This window comes from Mus musculus, chromosome 5 (genome assembly GCF_000001635.26).
Source record: "Mus musculus strain C57BL/6J chromosome 5, GRCm38.p6 C57BL/6J".
NCBI classification, from domain to species: Eukaryota; Metazoa; Chordata; class Mammalia; order Rodentia; family Muridae; genus Mus; species Mus musculus.
The window spans coordinates 120503666-120510563 of NC_000071.6; positions in this window are offsets into that span (position 1 = coordinate 120503666).

Sequence of the window (6898 nt, forward strand, 5' to 3'; positions counted from 1 at the left end):
GGATGGGCGTGGTCTGTGTTCCTGGAGAGGCGGGGCCTGCCTTAAAGGACTCGCGCTCTCTGTGGAAAAAAAAAAAAAAACCGCTCAGCATCCTTCCCTCCCAAGGAATTTCTTTCTGGTTTTTGTTTGTTTGCTTTTGCTTTGTTTTTAAATTATCCTTCCTCTTCCTCACCTTTTTTACTTATTCTTCCTCTTCCTCACCTTCTTTTAATTTTTAATATTTTTAGATTTCTTTTATGTGTATGATCTGCATGGTGTGTTTGTGTGTGTGTGTGTGTGTGTGTGTGTGTGTGTGTGTGTGTTTTTGGGAATGTGGATGCAGGTGGAGGCCAGAAAAGAGTGTTACATTCCCTGAGGCTCTGTTGTGAACTGTCTAAATGTGGGTGCTGGAATTCGAACTCAAGTCCTCTGCAAGATCATCGAGCCCCCTTTACTGCTGAGCCATCTCCCAGCCCCGCAACTTCTTTTTCCTATTTGTCCATGAATGAAGTAGTCCCAATATGTTAATCAGGTTAGCCCGAGCTACAGAGTTAATTCCAGGCTAGCCTAGTACACAGTATGAGATCCCGTCTCAAAGTAATTTTTATTTAAAAAGCTGGATGTTGGAGGACCTGTACCTGTGCTTTTGAGGTCTGCAAAATAGTCTGGAATAAAGAGTGAGAATCTGTCTCAAAATGTACACAAAGAGAGGCAGTGATTGGCACTTCAACCAATGCAGGTGTCAGACCTTCAACCAGCAGCCCCAGGCCCCAGAAGCCAAGGGTGTGAACATACAAGCTGTCCTCAACGCAGATCAACATCTTTGGTCAAGTTGCTGGCCAACTTTGCCTCTGGTCAACCAGTGACAAATGCCACGGGTTCACACATACAAAGTGACTCACACCTACGATTCTAGCACTGAGAAGGACTGAGGCAGGAGGATTGCAAGATGTCCAGACAAGCCTGGAGTACAGTGTGAGTGAGACCTGATCCCATACCAAAAAAGAACTCATTCTGTCCCTCTTCCCCTACCCTGATGCATAACCTTTCTAGAATGTTTCACAGAGCAGGAAAGGTGTTTCCTGAGGGACATATTTAAAGACACACCGGTAAGCCCGGCAGTTACTGGACTGAGGCTGGAGGGTCACCATCTTGAGACTTACATAGACTAAATAAGTTCTCATCATTAAAAAAAAAAAAAAGGATATGAATAAGTGAATGAGTGGTTTGCCTGCATGCACGTCTGGGCACCAGGTCTTGTTCTCTTGGAACTGGAGTTACAGATGGTTGTGAGCCACTGTTAGTTGCCGGGAATCGATCCCAGGTCCACTGAAAGAGCAGCCATTGCTCTTAACTGCTGAGCCATCTCTCCAGCCCAGTCCTGTCTTTAAAGAAGAGAAAAGTTTAAGGTCCCTTAAACTTTTTTTTTTTAATGCATGCTTGTAAACCCAGCACTCTATAGGCAGGGGCAGAAGGATCAAGAGTCCAAAGTTAGCCTCAGATACACACTAAAGTTAAAGAACATTGTTAGGGGACATTAGATCCTACCTAAAAAACATAAACAAGATACTACCTAAAACCTCACAACTGCCTGCTTACCCTAGAGGCACTCCCCTGCCATTCCCTGGCATAAATCCGAGTCTCTTCTGTCATCTGTTAATCCCTTACTGCAAACACTTTCTGTCGCCAAGTCCCTAACAGGCTGGGGAAACTGAGACCCAAGCAGATAAAATGACTTCTAGTCACAAAACTAGAACCTTCAGCACCGGGAGTCGAACAGTTCGAAAGCACCGTGGACGCTGCCCTTCCCAGCCACCAGGGGGCAGACACAACCACAGCCACGCTCGACTTTCCTGCCTCCCTAGGGAAGGCCAGGCCCTGGCTGGAGGGGGAGGAGTCTGCTTTGGGTTCCAATCCTTCCTCCCTGCCATAGGTGAGGTCACGATTCCAAGCCTCGCGGACTCAGTGAACACAGCCTGACCCACAGGAAAGCTACCAGATGCTAGGCACACGAGAGAGGCACAACAGGAGTGTGTGATCGCTGGGGACTAATATACACAGAGCACGCGCACAGATGCACAAAGGCACACACTCGCTGACGCAGGTCCATGTTATTCCCCAGCCTGGGTGCCTTCTAAGCATGTTGTAGTGGTCCAAATCGGTGACTCTCAAGCCTTTAATACATTTCCTCATGTTGTGGTGACTCCTCCCCCCAACCATAAAATCATTTCCTTGCTGTTTCTTAATTGTAATTTCACTACTGTTATGACTCGTAATGTAATGCAAATATCAGATATGGTACATGACATGACCCCTGTGAAACGGTCATTCAGCCTCCACCAAGGGGGCGTGACCCACGGGGTGAGACCACTGCTCTAAAGCGCCTACACACGGGAATGCAAACAGAAGAACCTGAGTTAAGCCCCCAGCACCCATGTAACAAGCCAGGCACAGTCTTCCATACACTATAATCCCAACGCAGAAGAAGGCAGAGACAGGAGGCTCGCTGAAGTTCACCAGCCAGCCAGCCTTGCTGAATGACTGTCCCCCATGCTCAGTAAGATACTCTCTCAAAAAATAAGATGGAGCCAGGTATGCTGGCTCTCTGTGAGTTCCAGGCCAGCCAGGGCTACATAGAAAGACCCTGACTCAAAATAGTAGTAGTAGTAGTAATAACTATTTACATAATATATAGACAATATATTTTATAATGTAATTTATAATATATTTATAATATATGAATATTTTATATAAACTATATAATATAGTATGTTAATATAATATAATTCTTAGCCTGGAACTTACTTTGTACACCTGCCTGGCCTAGAGCTCACGGAGATATTCCTGCCTCTACCTCCCAAGCTCTGGAAGGAGAGGTGTGTGCCGCCATGCCTGGCTGTTCTATACTTTAACATCACCGTAGCGGAGTCCATAGGGGAGCAGCAGTATTCCCATCAGCGAGCAGCAGTATTCCCATCCAATCCCCTGTGCTGAGCACTTGGCTTACTTCCAGTTATTGCACAGGCGTGCTGTACCGACTGTTGCAGCCAGTGCTTGTGATCCACAAGGGTCGTTTTCAACAGTTTCCTGAAGGGACATTCCAGCTGAGGAGCACGCAGCAGCCAGGCAGGGCCCATGAGAAGTTTCTCTCACATAACACCATCTGCTACTTCTCCAGCTCCCGAGACAGTAAGGAGCTCCTGTGACTCTCTGCCCATCATTGAGAAGGGGACTAGTTAAGGTAAGGACATCACCGAGAAGGGTACTAGTTAAGGTGAGGGCATCACTGGGAAAGGTCCTAGTTAAGATGGCATCATTGAGGAGGGGACTAGTTAAGGTGAGGGCATCACTGAGAGGGGGACTAGTTAAGGTGGGGACATCACTGAGAAGGGTACTAGTTAAGGTGAGGGCATCACTGAGAAGAGTACTAGTTAAGGTGAGGGCATCACTGGGAAAGGTCCTAGTTAAGATGGCATCATTGAGAAGGGGACTAGTTAAGGTGAGGGCATCACTGAGAGGGGGACTAGTTAAGGTGGGGACATCACTGAGAAGGGGACTAGTTAAGGTGAGGGCATCACTGAGAAGAGAACTAGTTAAGGTGAGGTTCATGAATCTTTAAGGAACCTCTTGGTCTCAAGGCCTCTTAGATTGAAATAGAAAGTTCCATTTCTCTTTCCACTTTGGCTACCCCTGACCACTTCTGCAAGAATTGTCCCCAGGTTCTTTTACTATGTCCCAGCTGCCACCCACAACCTGATCTTCGAAACCCGTGGGCATGCTGAATAAGTATGGGGGCAGATTTGGCCTTAACCTGTGTGTGAACCAGGAGATCAAACCTGGAGGGGAAGACATGGCTGCCATCCAGACTTTTCCTCTTCCCATTGCAAGCCCTGGGGACAAACACTTCATCTCCACCCCGCCAACAGCTGCTTCTCCCATTAGTGAAATGGAGATTACAGCTCCCCTCCTGCAGGGCACATACACACAAGTATTGTGGGTCCCCAGTCAGTAGCTGCAGTTTGCTTTGGTTGCTTCGTTTGGTTGTTGTTGTTACTGCTGTTGTTGCTGTTATTGTTGTTTGAAACAAACAGGGTTATTGTGTAACCCTGGCTGTCCTGGAAGTCCCTCTGTAGACCAGGCTGGCCTTGAACTCAGATATCCACCTGCCTTTTGCACCCAAAGCATGCAAGCGCTCTTGCTGCTGCCCACCACCACTACTACCCAGTTTTGTTTTGATTTTTTTTTTGTTTTTTTGTTTTTAAGATGGAATCCTTTGTAAGCCCAGGCTGCCCTTGAATTTACTCAGTAGCCAAGGTTGACCTAGACCTCCTGTAATGGCTATTCCTGGTTGTCAACGTGACTATATCTGGAATGAACTACAATCTAGTACTGGAGGGCACACCTGTGATCCAGGTCTTGAGGCTGGAAGACGCAGGTTTCTGACCTGGATCTTGGCATGGAGATGGTGAGGCATAGTGGCTATGAAAAGCTTAGGCCAGGGCAGGATAGTATACACCTTTAATCCCAGGAGAGGAAGGCAAGGAGACCTCCGAGTTCAAGGGCAGCCTGGGACAAAATAAATATCAGATTTAGGCATGGTGGTACACACCTTTAATCTGGGCCACCTCTTCTGCTGGAGACCTATATAAGGACATTGGAAGAAGGAAGATCTGCTCTTCCTTGCCTGCTTGCACTTACTTGCCAGCACATCTGTTGGAACCTACTTCTACAGAAGACCAGCTGAAACACCCAGCCTTGTGGGACTGAGCAACTGCTAGATCCTTGGACTTCCCATTCACAGCTGCCCATTGTTGGGGGTAGTTAGACTACAGACCATACATCATCACAACAAATTTCCCTAATATAGAGAGACATTCCATATGTTCTGTGACGCTAGAGAACCCTGACTAACACACCTCCCAGTCCTCTTCTGAGCGCTGGGATTACAGGTGTGCCCTAGCACGCCAGGTTTATGTAATAGAGGCGATGGAACCCAGGGCTTTGATGCTGGTCAAATAAACTACAGGCCAGCCCAGCCCAGCCCAGCTTTTATTGACTTGGGGTTAGTTCCTAAGGGACTGGGGGCAGGAGCTGCATGCCTGCATGTGCTTGTGATGTAAGCACTCAGGAGGTTGATCAGGGATCCAAGGCAGACTATGCTACACAGAGAGAGCTTGCCTCAAAATAGAGACTGAAGACAGGGCAAGCCCGCACATGGTGCCCTGGGCAGTCATCCTCTCAGTGGAACTTGGGGCCTTTCCTTTCCTGACACACAATATAGTCCCACTCTGGTTCTCACAAAAGCCCCTGCTGGACACTTCTGTGGACCAAAACACAGAGGCAGCTGATACTTTCCAAATATGGTCACGGCAGAGTCTTGGTCATCTCACATGCCCTGGGAGAGTCAGGGGCTGTTTCCCTCTCCACAGTGGCTATGGGGGAAGTGGCACTCTTAACTTCTGCCATAAATTCCCAGAAGGGGGTATAGTTAGCTCTCCTTTTGCTCTCCAGTCCCCTGTACTGACTCCTCCTGAGGTATCTTATGAGCACACATCTACCTTGGCATAGCCTGTGCTGGAGAAGCCCAGGAATCAGCTATGTAAAATGGGGAGTCCACGGGGAAGAATCCCTGAGGCTCTGCAGAGAAAAGCAAATGTCTGAGCAGCCTCGGGCTCGGGCTGGACATGCAAGCAGAAGAAGGGCTTGGGTCGGAACCTTTACACGGCAACTCTCCCAAAATCATGCCTCTCAGACACTCAGACATATATTAAGATGTTGGTGGATTAGATCTGTCACTTTGGGAATGGTTGTTACGCAGCAATAGCTAACTGATACATGTCGGAAATCTTCCCCTTCCAGGGGAGGAATTCAATACTGTCCCCCACCCCGTGCGCGCGTGCACGCACGCACGTGCCCCTGCTCTTTGTGACACGTGACACATTTGAAGCAGGTCCTGTGCACTCGAGAACTGTGGTGAGGATGGTGAGCCTTGGTGGTACATGCCTTTGGTGGTAAAGCACTAGGAGGCCGAGAGGACAGATCTGTGAGCTTGGTCTATATGGCTGGTTCTGGTTCTACTTAGTGAGATCCCATCTCAAAGCAAGCAAACAAAGACACAGAAAAGCATAGTGGTGCCGGCAACTGGGGTTCTGGCAGTTCTACCACTCAACTCTATTTTGATTTCATTTTCTTTACTTTACATCCTGACTGAAGTTTCCTCTTCCTCCCACCTGTTCAACTCTTACCATGACAGATGAAGTACTACTGATACAGTTTAACACAGTTTAATACTTTACACTGTGTGTGTGTGTACACGTACATGCGAGCACGTGTGTGTTCATGAACGTGTGTGCAGGCGTGCATATGTGCGTGTGTCTGTGTGCACACATGTGTGTGTGTGCATGTGTGTGTCTGTGTGTACATGCATGTGTGTGTGTGTGCGTGTGTGTGTGTGTGTCTGTGTCTGTGTGTGCACATACCATGGTACACATGTGGAAACCAGAGGACAACCTCCAGGAGTAAGATCTTCGTCACTGTTGGGTTCTAGGGATCAAGCTCAGGTCGTGGGGCTTAGCATCAGTGCCCACATCATTACCCACTGTGCCATCTCAGCAGCCCCGCTGGGCGTGCTCTTTAATTAATCATGGTCTGGGGACTAATCCTAAGGCTCTGAGAACACTCAGCAAGCACCCTGCCACTGAATTTCCCACCGCACCTAAGCCCCCCTTTTCACTTTGCATTCTGGGAAACGGCCTTACTAAATGCAGATGCTGCCCTTGAACTGGAACCTGGTCAGGCTTTTTGAATTTGTTTTTAATCCCCCCAGCCTCCTGAGAAAAGCTGAGGTTGCAGGGCTATACCACTGCCCATCTTGATGTTTGCTGTAGTCTTCTAGGTTGGGGTGCAGCTCGGTGGCTTA